At 37.3% G+C, this 14842-nt stretch overlaps 1 long non-coding RNA gene across 1 annotated transcript in view; it reads right to left on the bottom strand.

Annotated features, from left to right (window-relative positions):
• The window catches only part of LOC144225319 (uncharacterized), an 88740-nt gene extending 74334 nt beyond the window's left edge, over window positions 1-14406 (bottom strand). Inside the window, exon 1 of the long non-coding RNA XR_013333271.1 lies at window positions 14351-14406. This is a non-coding gene — a long non-coding RNA (uncharacterized LOC144225319). The remainder of the gene's footprint in view (window positions 1-14350) is intronic.
• Between the last annotated feature and the right edge of the window lie 436 nt (window positions 14407-14842).

Here is a 14842-nt window from a genome sequence, read left to right as displayed (position 1 = left end):
ATGATAATATTCTCATCTTATGAGATTGATAATATGGCATACAAACAGTGGTGCCACCGGATTAACTCTTCAGTCGCTCTGTTGCACATTGGGAATACCAAGTGGACACACACAGCTGACACATTTAATGACACCACCAACATTGTTGAACACAATAAGATTTTATTAATAAGAAAAAAACGTTTAAGTTATATGTTTCCTGAAAGAACTTATAGGCTGGTCTTGTAAATTAGGTAAATCTCAAAAATCCTTCAACTACTAAAATATAGTAGTATAGGGGTGCCTGGGTGGCTCAGCTGGTTAAGCCTCCGACTTTGGTTCAGGTCATGATTTCACGGTTTGTGGGTTCGAGCCCCACGTCGAGCTCTGTGCTGACAGACAGCTCAGAGCCTGGAGCCTGTTTCAGATTCTGTGTCTCCCTCTCCCTCTGACCCTCCCCTGCTTACACTGTCTCTCTCCCAAAGATAAATAAAACATTAAAAAAATTTTTTTAATGTTATACTCTGAATGTAGATACAGACCTATAAAAATTGTCTTAAACAATGTGTGTAATTTATACTGGTTTTCAGTTGATTAGTAAGGACACATTTTTCTAATTCTTTTTTATCTTTTTTTTAAAAAATATTTTTATTTATTTCTAGGAGAGAGAGAGAGAGACAGCGTGAGCAGGGGAGGGTCAGAGAGAGAGGGAGAAACGGACTCTGAAATAGGGTCCCGGCTCTGAGCTGGCAGTTAGCACAGAGCCCGACTCAGGGCTCGAACCCACGAACTGCGAGATCATAACCTAAGGGAAAGTCGGACGCTTAACTGACTAAGCCACCCAGGCGCCCCTAATTCTTTTTTATCCTTTACTTGTCTAAGTTGGGTATGATTTCTCGTGGATGTCATTGTGATACATGATTTTAGAATTTTTTTATTCTTCTGGAATTTTTAACGTAGGAAAACTGAAACTTTAATTTTACAACATTCTTTTAGGAAATGAAGAATTTTGAGAGAAATTTCCTTCAACGTGCTTTGTTTAAATAGAATAAGTAAGGGTTAAACAAAACTGTTGATTTTTAAAAGTTACAAATACCAGAGCACTAACTACAATAATCAAATTTAAATTTAAAGACATAAGCTAGTGCCTCTTATTCTTCTTTGGATTGTAGTTGACATTTTATAAACATTTACTGTCTCAAAGAAGGCATTATGTTCCCCTTGCAGTTATTTAGCTAATACAAAACCTCTTCATATTCACACTTACTGTCAATCTATTTACTATTTAGTCATCCCTTGAAAGTTCTCAGTTTTTACAATTAAAATTAATTGTTTTGACAATGATAGCTGTGCTTTATTTTTCCTCTCTTGTCTACACTCTCTATTGGCGGCATGCTCCCTGGCAATCTGTGAACCTCTCTCCTTCAAGTTTCTCATCTATCGTAGAATACATAAAGTTCTTAGGGAAACTATTGGCATTTGGCAAAACTTTACTAGAGTAAAGGTGATGGGCTTTGTTATTGATGTGCCATGCATGTGTTTTGCTTGCGTAAGGTATTAAAAGTCATTATCATCTTAATTTATCATTGAGGAAACTGAGGCTCAGATTCGTCCAGAGATTCACTTTAGTAGTAAAGCCAATTTGAATTTGTTTGTGTGGCCCCAGAGATGATTTTTCTCCTCTGATTCTCAAGATCAATAGGTGTTGCTCTCAGGACTTCAAAAAATATGGAAATCTTAGGTAAACCATGACATTCATAAGTAATTACGAATTTTGAAGACCGTGCTAAACACTTTCCTTCCGTTACTCATTTAAGTGTAAACTGCACTTGTTTTGTTATTTCACCTTCTTCATTTCCCTTAACATGTTGTAAACTTTCTGATGGAAGAGAGTAGGCAGTGTACTACCTTGGTATTATTTGGACTACTTACTAAAATGTTATGATAAAAACTTAAATATAAAGGTTTTTAATAGTTTAAATTGATTTAATTAATGTGAAAACAATATTATGATATAGACAGGAAAGAGACTATCTTTATTTTACCAATGAGCAAATTTAGAAGGAGTGAGGTCAAGGAATTTATCTAAGATCACACATCTTGGTCACAGAAACCTGCGTTCACTATTATCAGTAAATCCTGATTAAGTATGTGTTGAATAAAGAAATTCATCCTTGAAACTCCTGAGTATGGAACAAAGACAGAAGAGTACTGTCACAAATGTTCAAAATTGTTTTACAGCACATTTCAACTGTTCAAATGTTTTAAAATTCCAGTTAGTTAACATAACAAATAGTACATTATAGTTTCAAGTATATAATTTAATAATTCAACCCTTCCATACATCACCGGATACTCATCACAGGTGAATTCCTTAATTCCCATCACCTGTTTAACCCATCCCACCACCCCATCCCTTCTGGTAACCCTCAGTTTGTTTTCTATAGCTGAGTCTGTTTCTTGGTTTGCCTGTCACTTTTTTTTCCCTTTGTTGATTTTGTTTCTTAGATTCTATACATGAGTAAAATCATCTGGTATTTGTCTTTCTCTGGCTGAGTTATTTCACTTAAAATTAGCATAATATTCTCTCCCTCCATCCATATCCTTGCAAATGGCAAGATTTCATTCTTTTTATGGATGATATACATACATACATATATACACGTATACATACATACAAAGATACACACCTTTGTTCTTTATCCATTTATCAGTCAGTGATCATTGGGCTGTTTCCGTAATTTGGCTATGTAAATAATGGTGCTATAAATATTGGGGTGCTTGTGTCCCTTCAAATTAGTATTTTTATTTTCTTTGGATGAATACCTACTAGTGCAATTGCTGAATTGTAGGATAGTTCTATTTTTAACTTTTTGAGGAGCCTCCATACTGTTTTCCAGAGTCGCTGCACCAGTTTGCATTCCCATCAACAGTGCAAGAGGGTCCCCTTTCTCCACTTCCTTGCCAACACCCATTGTTTCTTGTTTTGTTTTTTTTTTTAATTTTAGCCATTCTGACAGGTGTGAGGTGATATACATTAGAGTTTTGATTTATGTCTCCCTGATGGTCAGTGATGTTGAGCATCTTTTCATGGGTCTGTTAGCCATCTGGATGTCTTCTTTGGAAAAATGTCTACTCATGTTTTCTGCCCATTTTTAAGCTGGGTTATTTGGTTTTTGAGTGTTGAGTTTTAAAAGTTCTTGATATATTTTGGATACTAGCCCTTTATCAAAAATCTCATTGGCAAATGTTTTCTCCCATTCTGTATGTTGCCTTTAGTTTCGTTGGTTGTTTCCTTTGCTGTGCAGAAGCTTTTTATTTTGATGAAGTCCCAGTAGTTTATTTTTGCTTTTGTTTCCCTTGCCTTAGGAGACGTATCTTGTAAGAAGTTGCCATGGTCGATGTCAAAGAGGTTACTGCTTGTGTTCTCCTCTAGGATTTTGATGGTTTCCTGGCTCACATTTATATCTTTTATGAATTTTGAACTTATTTTTGTGTATGGTGTAAGAAATGGGCCATTGTCATTCTTTTGCATGTTGCTATCCAGTTTTCCCAACACCATTTATTGAAGAGACTCTTTTCCCATTGGATATTCTTTCCTACTTTGTTCAAGATTAATTGACCATATAGTTGTGGGCTCATTTCTGGGTTTTCTATTTTATTCTATTATGTTTCTATTTTTGTGCCAGTACCATACCATTTTGATAACTATAGTTTTGTAATATAATTTGAAATCTAGAATTGTGATACCTCCAGCTTTGCTTTTCTTTTTCAAGATTGCTTTAGCAATTTAGCCTTTTGTGGTTCCATGAAAATTTTAGGATTGCTTGTTCTAGCTCTGTGAAAAATGCTGTTGTCATTTTGATAGGGATTGAATTAATGCAGAGATTGCTTTGTGGAGTATAGATATTTTAACCATATTTTTTTTTATCCAGTCTGTGAGCATGGAATGTCTTTCCATTTTTTTGTGTCCTCTTTAATTTCTTTCATAAGTGTTTTACGATTTCCACAATATAGATCTTTTACCTCTTTGGTTAGGTTTATTCCTAAGTATCTTATTGTTTCTGGTGTGTTGTAATTGGGTTGATTCCTTAATTTCTGTTTCTGCTGCTTCATTATTGGTATGTAGAAATGCAATACTGAGTTTGTGTGTCACTTCTAGCAATTTTTCGTTGGACTTTTTCAGAGTTTCTGTATAGAATATCATGTCATCTCCAAATACCAAAAGTTTGACTTCTTCCTTGCTGATTTAGGGGTCTTTTATTTTTTTGCTGTCTGATTTCTGTGGTTAGGACTCCCAGTACTCTGTTGATAACAGTGGTGAGAGGGGACATCGCTGTCTTGTTCCTAACCATAAAGGAAAAGCTCTCAGTTTTTCCCCACTAAGAATGATATTAACTGAGTTTTTCATATATGGCCTTTATTATATTGAGGTATTTTCTCTCTATCCCTACTTTGTTGAGGATTTTTATCATGCATGGACATTAGGGGGCACCTGGGTGACTCAGTTGGTTAAGCACCCAATTTTGGCTCACTTCATGATCTCGCAGTTTGTGGATTCCAGCTTCATGTTGGGCTTTGTGCTGACAGCTTGGAACCTGGACTCTGCTTTGGATTCTGTGTGTGTGTGTGTCTCTCTCTGCCCCTCCCCTGCTCGTACTCTGTCTTTCTCACTCTCAAAAATAAATACACATTTAAAAAACAAATGAATGGATTTTGTACTTTGTCAAACAATTTTTCTGTATCTCTTGAAAGGGTCATATGGTTCTTATCCTTTCTTTTATTAATGTGGTATATCTAGGTGCCTGAGTGGCTCATTCAGTTAAGTGTCTTACTCTTGGTTTTGGCTCAGGTCATGATCTCATGGCTTCATGGGTTCAAGCCCCACATGGGGTGTGCACTGGCAGTGCGGAGCCTGCTTGGGATTCTGTCTCTTTTCGTCTGTCTCTCTCTGCCCCTCTTCCACTTGCATTGTCTCTCTTTAAAAATAAATAAACTTTAAAAAAATGTGGTGTGTCATGTTGGTTGAGTTGCAAATATTGAACCAGTGTTGCTGTGCAAGAATAAATTCCACTTGATCAAGGTGAATGATTCCTTTACGTACTGTTGGATTCAGCTTGTTAGTATTTTATTGAGAATTTTTGCATCCATGGTCATCAGGACTATGGGTCTGTAGTTTTCGTTTTTAGTGGTATCTTTACCTGGTTTTGGTGTCAGAGTAATGCTGGCCTCATAGAATGAATTTGAAAGTTTTCCTTTTTTTTTTTTTTTTTTAGAATTGTTTGAGAAGAATATGTGTTAATTCATTTTTAAATGTTTGGTTAAATTTGCATGTGAAGTCATCTGGCCCTGGACTTTTGTTTGTTGGGAGATTTCTCATTACTGATTCAGTTTCTTTTCTGGTTATCAGTCTGTTTCAGTTTTGATAGTTTATATGTTTCTAGGAACTTATCTGTTTTTTTCTAGGTTACCCAATTCATTGGCATGTAGTTTTTCATAATATTCTCTGAATTATATTTGTATTTCTGTTGTGTTGGTCATTATTTCTATTTTCTCATTTGTGATTTTATTTATTTCTGTCCTTTCTCCTTTATTTTTGATACGTCTGGCTGATGGGTTATCAATTTTATTCCTGTTTTTTTCCCCAAAGAATCAGTTCCTGGTTTCACTGATCTATTCTATTGTCTTGTTTGCTTTTTAGTTTTTATATTATTTATTTCTGCCCTATTATTTATTACTTTCTTCCTTCTGCTGGCTTTAAGCTTTATCTGTTATCTTTTTTTAGCTCCTCTAGGTCCTAAATTTACCTGTAAGGTTAGATTGCTTATTGGAGATTTTTCTTGCTTCTTGAGGTAAGCCTGTATTGTTGTATAATTCCCTCTTGGGACCACTTTTGCTTCATCCCAAAGATGTTCGACCACTGTTTTTTCAATGTCGTCTTTTCGATGCATTTTTTTATTCCTTGTTTGATTTCTTTGTTGATCCATTCATTGTTTAGTAGCATATTGTTTTAACCTCCATGTATTTGTGGTCTTTCCAAACTTTTTCTTGTGGTTGACTTCAAGTTTTATATCGTTGTGATCAGAAAATATGCAAGGTATGGTCTCAATCTTTTTTATACTTATTGTGCCTGATTTGTGACCTAGTATGTGATCTGTTCTGGAGAATGTCCCACACATACTGAAAAAGAATATGTATTCTGCTATTTCAGGATGGAATGTTTTGAATATATTTGTTAAGTCCATCCAGTCCAGTGTGTCATTCCAGGCCATAATTTCCTTGTAGATTTTCTGCTTAGATGATCTGTCCATTGATGTAAGTGGGATGTTAAAGTCTCTTCTATTATTGTATCACTATAAATTAGTTCCTTTATGTTTGTATTGTTTTATATATTTGGGGACTTCCATGTTGGGTGAATAAATATTTACAATTGTTAGGTCTTCCTGTTGAATTTCCCCTTATTGTGATATAGTACTCTTCTCTATCTCTTGTTACAGTCTTTCTTTTGAAGTCTAGTTTGTCCAATATTAGTATTGCTAGTCCAGCTTTCTTTTGACAAAATATTTTATTTTTAATATTTTTAGGACTGGCATTTATTTTACTTCAGAAATGTCAAATGATATAATAATAAAACAGTAAAAGCAATAATAATAAAAATAAGCAGAAACTAGCATTTATTTAGTATTTACTGTGTCCTTGTACTGTTAAACATTTACATATATTATTTTATTTAATACTTATTATTCATGTACCTATGAATTAGATGTAACTTTTTGAAACTTTCAGTAAAGTACAAGCATACATAAAGAAAAGGCACAGGGGTGCCTGGGTGGCTTAGTCGGCTAAGTGTCCAACTTAGGCTCAGGTCATGATCTCATGGTTTGTGAGTTTGAGCCCTGCATTGAACTCTGTGCTGATAGCTCAGAGCCTGGAGCCTGCATCAGATTCTGTGTCTCCCTATCTCTCTGCCCTTCCCCACTTGTGCTCTCTCTCTCTCACTCTCTCTCTCTCCCTCAACAATAAATAAATATATTTTAAAAAAGAAAAAGGCACAAGTCTTATGTAAATGTTCACAAAATGAATACACCTAAGTAAACAATATTCAAACAAAAAAGTGAGTTTTAGTTAGGAGAAACCCAGAAGCCCTTCTCATATCCCTTCCAGGCTATATCTTCCCGATAGTAGCCACTTCCCTAACTTCTAACTGCACAGATTAGTGCTGCCTCTATTTAAGCATCTTATAAACAAAATGATACAATCTGTGGTTTTGGTGCTTAGGTCTTCTTTTTTAATACTGTGTTTGTGAGAATCATCCATATTGTTGCATGTAACAATAACTTCTTTATTAACTTTGATATATAATATTTTATTGTGTTTTCTTCCTGCTTCATAACATACTACCCTCAATGCAATGGATTAAAGTATAATCATTTTATCATACTCAAGATCTTGTGGGATAAGACGTTGGGCAGATCTTGGCTGGCAATGCTCCTGCTCCATGTGGGGTCACTCATTGATTTGTTGCTATGAATGGTTTGGTGTGAAGGATTTAAGAAAGATGTACCAAATTCTAGAAAACTGAACGGAATGGGTAGAACACTAGGCTTAGCTGGGAATGTCCCATTATAAAATTTAAAAATCTGTGGAAGATACTGTTAAAATGTTAAGTGAATGAAAAGACCAACCATCAGTTAGCAAATATTTGCAAAACACATGTCTGATGTAGTAGGCAGAATAATGCCTTCAATGCCCTCCCCACAGAAATGTTCATTTTCTAATCTCTGAAACCCTTGAATATATTATTTACAACAAAAATGGGGCTTTGAAGATGTCACCTAGAAGCACCTTGAGAAGGGGAGAATATCCTGGATTTTGTCGTAAGGGTATTCTAGAATACCTTCCAAAGCAGAAAACCTTTCCTGGTAGTGTACAGGAAGATGTGACTATGCAAGAATAGCCATAGTGTTGTGTGGTGCTGGCTTCAAAGATGGAGGAGAGAGGACATGAACGGAGGAATGTGGGCAATCTCTAGAAGATAGAAAAGCAAGGAAATGGAGTCGCCTAGAGAGCCTAGAAGAAAGAATTATAGCCATGTGCACACTGTGATTTTAGCCCAGCCAAACCTTCGTAAGACTTCCGACATACAGAACTATAAAGATAATAACCATTAGTTGTCATAAGATTACTAAGTTTGTGGCAATTTGTTATGGAAGCCGAAGAAAGCTAAGAGATCTGATTAAAGACTTCCATCCACAGTACATACACAAAATGGTAAAAGTCAACAATAAGAAAACGAAATCCCTATTAATATTTGAGCAAAAGATCTGCAGAGATATCTCAACAAAAATTTATACAGAAGCCGAATAAGTATATGATAGGATGCATGACATCATTTTTGATTAAGGAAATTCAAATTAAAACCACAGAGAGATACCATCACACACCTAAAAGAATAGCTAAAATCCATCAAGTTGATGGCAGGAATTCAGAAAAGCATAAACTCCCATCATTACTGACGGTAATGCAATATGATACAGCCACTTCGAAAGATAGTTTGGGAGTTTCTTATAAAACTAAATGCAGTTTTACCATGCAGCCCAACAGTAACATTCCTAGATATTTACCAAACTGATCTGAAAGCTTATGAGCTAACACAGACTTATATGTGAATATTTACAGCAGCATCATTTATAATCTCTAAACACTGAAAGCAACTAAGATGTTCTTCAATTGCTGAATGGATAAATAAACTGCTATATCCATAAAATGGAATACTATTCAGAGATGAAAGAAAATGGTATCAGGTCATGTAGGTACATGGATGAGTCTTAAATGCATTTTGCTAGTAAAAGAAGCCAGTCTGAAAAGGCTACACACCGTATGATTCTGTTTATATGATATTCTAGCAAAGACAAAATTATAGAAATGGTAAACAGATTGGTGTTTGTTATGGACTCAGGAGTAGGAAAGTTCACAAGTGAATAACAAGGGATGTTTTAGGGTTGTGAAGTTAGTCTTTATGACATTGTTATGGCGGGTGCATAACAATATGCACTTATCAGCACCTGTAGAACCTGATAGCACAGAGAATGAGCCTTAATGTATACAAATTTTAAAATAGCATTTAACCATTTGAAGGATCCCAGGATGCACTGCTAGATATGGCAAAAGATCTAATGGTATTACAACCTCATTGCAGTGATGGGTGGAGTAGATGCTGACTTAAATAACTTTAGAAATAAGTGGAGTTTCAAGATTAAAGGCCAGAGGAACTGTACATAAGCACTGTACTCTTACTGATAAAGTTGTTTCCCTTATCAGTATGGATTATCAATCCTGAACCATTATACATATATACTGAAATTAAACAGTTATGTACACAGATAATGGAAAGTGGGAGCCAAGTTTCTCACTTTTGGAGAGAGGTGTTACAGATAACCAAAAAAAAAAAAAAAAAAGAAGAAGAAAAAGAAGAAGAAGCTAGAATGATCCATGTGACAATGTATAACATAATATAGTTAAATATAGAAATATTTATATATGTATTTGTTAGTATTTATACAGATAAATTTCTTGTTGTATAATCTGAGAGGGTCTAGAAGTAATGACACCCCCGTAAGCAATAAGAACACCTACGATCAGAATCTTGGGAACTTCTAAAACAAGTTCAGGCAGATGTGAAAAAGAGCCAAGATGTGTTATTTAGAAAGACATGGTTGCAGCCCCTGGCTGCTCAGTCAGTTGAGCATCTGACTTTGTCTCAGGTCATGGTCTCATGGGTTTGTGGGTTCAAGCCCCACATCAGGCTCTCTTCTGTCAGCACAGAGTCTGCTTCAGATCCGCTGCCCCCCTTTCTCTCTGTCATTCAGCCACTCATACTCTCTCTCTTAAAAGTAAATAAACATAAAATAAGAGAAAGACATGGCCATAGACAAGTACGTTGACTGAACCAGAATCATTTCTTATTCATCCTCAAGTCTTCTTGATTCACTTGTTATGCTCAAAAGCAGAGACATGATCTTGATGAAATCCAGTGGGGCAGTGTTAAGGAGTTGAAGCAGATGAGTGCCATGTCTTATAACTTGTTCAGGACTGGCTTGAATTTGGAAAAGCGGAAGGCTTTTGAAGAGAGTTAGTTCAAATGCAGAAATATTACATACACCACAGGCTGAGGAAATGAGAAGATGGGAGAGTATAGGTTTGAGACATACAGAAGAGGTAGAGTCAGTTGGTCTTGTTGATTTGATCATATCCTCAGGCATACAGAGGAAGAAATAATATGTATTAAGTATGACTATGTTTTAAAAAATGTAGTAACAGAAACAAGGTATGTATATTCAGTCATTCCTTTCAGTGATATATTTTTTAATGTTTATTTATTCTTTGAGGGGGGAGGGGCCGAGAGAGAGGGGACAGAGGATCCTAAGCAAGCCAGGCGTTGACAGCAGAGAGCCTGACTTGGGGTTCAAACTCATGAACCTGTGAGATCATGATCTGAGCTGAAGTCAGATGCTCAACTGACTTAGCCACCCAGGTGCCCCTTGCAGTGATATTTTTTAAGTATATATTATGTGCCAGGCATAGTGTTAGGTCCTTGAGATAAAACCCTGAACAAGATAAATGCAGTTTCTGTTCTCACGGAGTTCAGTCTACTTGGAAAATATATATTTATATCCACACATAGCTATATAAACATCATTTAATATGAAATACACTATGAAAAAAACCTGCTTTTAGTGGATTACTAAGGTGATGAAATCAACTATGAGAGAAGCTTTGCTGAGCAATGTAAGAAACAGGAATAAAAAAGAATATTATGACAAAAAGCTGATGATTCTTATTTTGGTTGATTTAAGCTTGTAGAGGCTTTGGTATGAATTTCCTCTTTATAAGTAAAAGATACCTACATTTCTTTCAGCATTTTTGAGTCAGGTGAAAAACACTAAAACTCATTTCATATCAAAGATTGCCAATATCATCCCTATTCCATATGGCTCATGACATTTTAGTGCCTAACACACGCACGCGCGCGCACACACACACACACACACACACATACTCATAGAAGAACAGGAGGAGCATTACAAAGTAAATATTTGGATGGAGAGCCATGTTGACCATAACACTCTAGTTGCTTTTTGTTTCTTTGGGATTTTGCTTTCGAGAGAAGCAATTCTTATCTTTTCTGAATTGAGATAAGACTTCCCAGAGGCAAGTGCACTGAGGTCAAGAACTCTAGAGTCCCTTCCAGTTTCTGAAAGCGTGGGCACCTTTTCCCATGATCACCTGTCTTCCAGACATCACTTTCTCTTTCCCAGACTACATTTTTCCTGTATTTTGAGGTCGTATCTCAACCCAGAGTCCTGGGTTTATATTTTTTAAGCTTATTTGTTTATTTAGAGATGGAAAGATAGAGGGCAGCGGAGGGGGAGAGAGAAAGCATTCAAAGCAGGCGCTACTCTATCAGTGCAGACCCTGATATGGAGCTCGAAATCACCAAGTGTGAGATCATGACCTGAGCCAAAATCAAGAGTCAGACGCTTAACCGACTGAGCCACCCAGGGGCGTCACCCAGAGTCCTGGTTTAAAAGCGACAGTTCTAGAGAATACATTGGTAAAAAGTGATAAAACAGGAAAGAGATATTTGAGTATGAAAATTGTTTTCTGTCATTCTAGGTTTGATGCTTTTAGTCCCAAGTCTAAAATGGCATAATGAGTTATTATAAGATGGTTTGAAGAGTACATGAAAATCAATGGCAGAACAAGGACTCCACTGTTAGATATTATTATAACAATGTTATTATTATAACATTATTGTTATCCAACTGTTATTTTCCATCATGACCTTAGGAAGTTATCTGTAAGAAACAACTTCCTTATTTCCCATAATCACTCTTCTTCCTGATTCACCATCTCTAGATTCTTCTGGAACTTTATCACCTCCAAGTACATTTACATCTTAGCACAATTTCAAATGCCTTTCCTGGGAATTATTTGTACAGATTGAAATGATGTATTTGAGTTGCCTCATTTCATGAAAATGCAGGGGTGAGGGAAAAAATAACACACTTCTAGAGCTGCCCATCAACTGACATTCAGTTTATACACCAGATAGCTTTAGGGGAGACTTTTTCATTAGATGCGTTATGAGCTCTAGCAGACCGTTGTATACATAGAGACCAGACGACGGCTGGGAAGCCTCGTTTCATAACTACACCCAAAGTCACAAATCACCTGGGAAGCTTCAGCCTGGCACTGAATCCATATGAGGCCAGCTAGTTCTGTCTAGCTTCTTTTGCTGCTAGTGGTCTTTAGGGAGGAAGATGAGCTGTACCTTTCCACCACTGGAATATCCAGCAGGAAGCTAGAGGGCTGAAACCTTTCTTTTGTGGGTCAGGCACAGGTCATTGTTACTGCAACAGCTGTCCCACAGGAGGTACCCGCATGGCACTCTCTCATGGGATAGCACTTGGGCTCTTTGCCCCCTGTGGCCCTGGCTGAGCTGGTGGGAATTCATGACGTTCTCAGGAGCATGTTAAGCTCAAAAGCGTTTGATTGTAATTACCTGGGAACCATATGATGAATCTTCACACCTAACATACAGTGTAGGAGACATTATTTCTAGGGAGTGATAAATGGCAACTACTTAATTGTTTGGAGGAAAAGTGGTGTAGTTTCAATTTGGCCTGGTTCCCAGTCTGGATAACCATGAGTGCCCTCCAAAATAGCATCAATAATAACATTCTGTAGACAGATAGATCCCATTCCATTGATATTTCTTAGAGGCAGTATTTCTTACGTACATTCTCAGGGGAGGGCTAGCATAGTATTCCTAATCTATTTTTCCCATTAGGGAAAATTAGATATATGAAAGTAATGGCCAATGCTCAAAATCACACAGTGGATATCAATGCTAAAGGCAAAACTGAAACCTAGGTGGCCAGTCCCTTCGTGAACAGAATGCATGAGAATGAATGGTGCAGGATATTGTATTTGAAGAGTGTTTTCCCCCCTTGAAATGGGAGTGAGGAAGGATGTTGGATATTTACACAAACCTAGCACAGCCCTTTGTGTATAATGTTAAGTGAAGAAATGCACAGTGCCCTGTCTTTCCTTCCCCTCCTTTTCCTGACCTTTCACCTGTGAATTTTCATCTCTGCCGAAAATCTCATCAGAATCCTCCAATAATTCTATCTCTCCGGGAATTAAACAAAATCTTTCTCTCTCCCCTCTTCCTTACTTTCTCCCTCCTGCTCTCTCGTCTCTCCTAACTCCATTCCCATGTGTATTCAAGGTGACAGAGATGCATCTGGGAAAGAGTTAACCAATCAAAGTCAACAGATGGTGCTTCAGTACAACAGATCCTAGAGAATGAAGAGATGAGAGCTTCCTTTTTTCCTTCGGCCTTTAGAAACTTGAGAAAATAGGGGTGGGGGGGGATCAGTCCTGTGGGTTCGTATTTGATTTTTCACAACTTCATGTTTCTCTCATTCTTGGCCAGCCTTGCCACCTGCCAGCACCTGACCTAACAGAGTTAAGGTTAGCCTGACAGGAAGTGCTGAAAGGATGTCGACAGAAAAGTTCGATAGTAGGACACGCTGTGCTCACAGCCAGAGTTTTCTCACACACCTGTCCAATTAAGAATCTGGACCCATCCTGAATAAATTATACTGCAGCTTTTACTCTGAAGTGAAAGGAGCTGCTGTGTGCTCCTGCTGGAGCCAGACTCCTCCTGGGATCGTGGCAAATGCACCTGGCCCAACGTCCGAGCACAGGGTGGTGCTCATCTGCTCCATCCAGGTGTGTAGCGAGCATCCTGGCCACCTGGCAGTGGCTTGTAAGAGAGCCAAATGCTCACTTCCCAAGAGCTCTTGTGTGCCTGGAACTTGTCTTCAATGGTCAGTTAATTGTATTCATCTTCATGATGTCTGTAGGTATTTTTGAGAAATTGTGGGGAAGCATGAGCCAGGTGCTTCAGGCTAGAAGCCTGAAGTCTTCCTTTTAGATGTCTTCTTCAAATGAGGGCACTTCCTCAGGTTTGATTTCAGCAAATTTAAGAATGCCAAGATACAGAAATTCTTCTAATGCTAGTGATTTACTTTCTGGTTTATGCTCCTCTTCATATTCATATCCACATTAGTGACTATGTCCTTCTTTCTTTTGTTTTTACACACATGCACACGCACACACACACACACCCACACACACATACACACATCTTCCTACTTGCCCTCACAGTTGGGAGATTTACATATAAATATATATGTGTATATACACACATGCACACACACACACACACATACTATATGCTACATACCGTATACTATACACTATATACTGTATACTGTATACTATATACTATATACTGTACCTGAAGCTGTGTTTAAGAGTGTAAGACCAGGATCCTGATGTTGGTTAGTGGGCTGACTGAGGAACAATTCAAAAGAAAGAAAGAAATGTCAGGTACATAATCTTGATCCAGTGACAATGTCTCAGACATCAGAGAAGAGCTAGAGATTCTTAGCAGAACGTAGTATCTGTTACTCAGATTTGTTCATTGATTTACTGTTCATAAATTAGAAAACAATGGCTACATGAATGAAACTGTAAGAACTAATTAACTCAACTCTATGTGAGAATTAAGTAGTCAAGATAGTATAGTTTTGATAACTATTTAATAAAATAGAGCACAGAAAGGAGGAACTCATCCCTCTGTCAAAGGGTCTTAGCTTCTAGGCATCTAGATCTGCTACTCCCAACTGTCCCTCCACCCCCCAGTGCATTAGTGATCATGGCTTTGGAGACTGAAAGGGTCTGGAGACTATGAGGCTCTTGGGGGTATGGACACGAGCAGCCCTAGGGC

This window comes from Crocuta crocuta, unplaced genomic scaffold (genome assembly GCF_008692635.1).
Source record: "Crocuta crocuta isolate KB4526 unplaced genomic scaffold, BGI_CrCroc_1.0 scaffold172, whole genome shotgun sequence".
NCBI lineage: Eukaryota > Metazoa > Chordata > Mammalia > Carnivora > Hyaenidae > Crocuta > Crocuta crocuta.
This window is presented reverse-complemented; position numbering and strand designations above follow the sequence as displayed.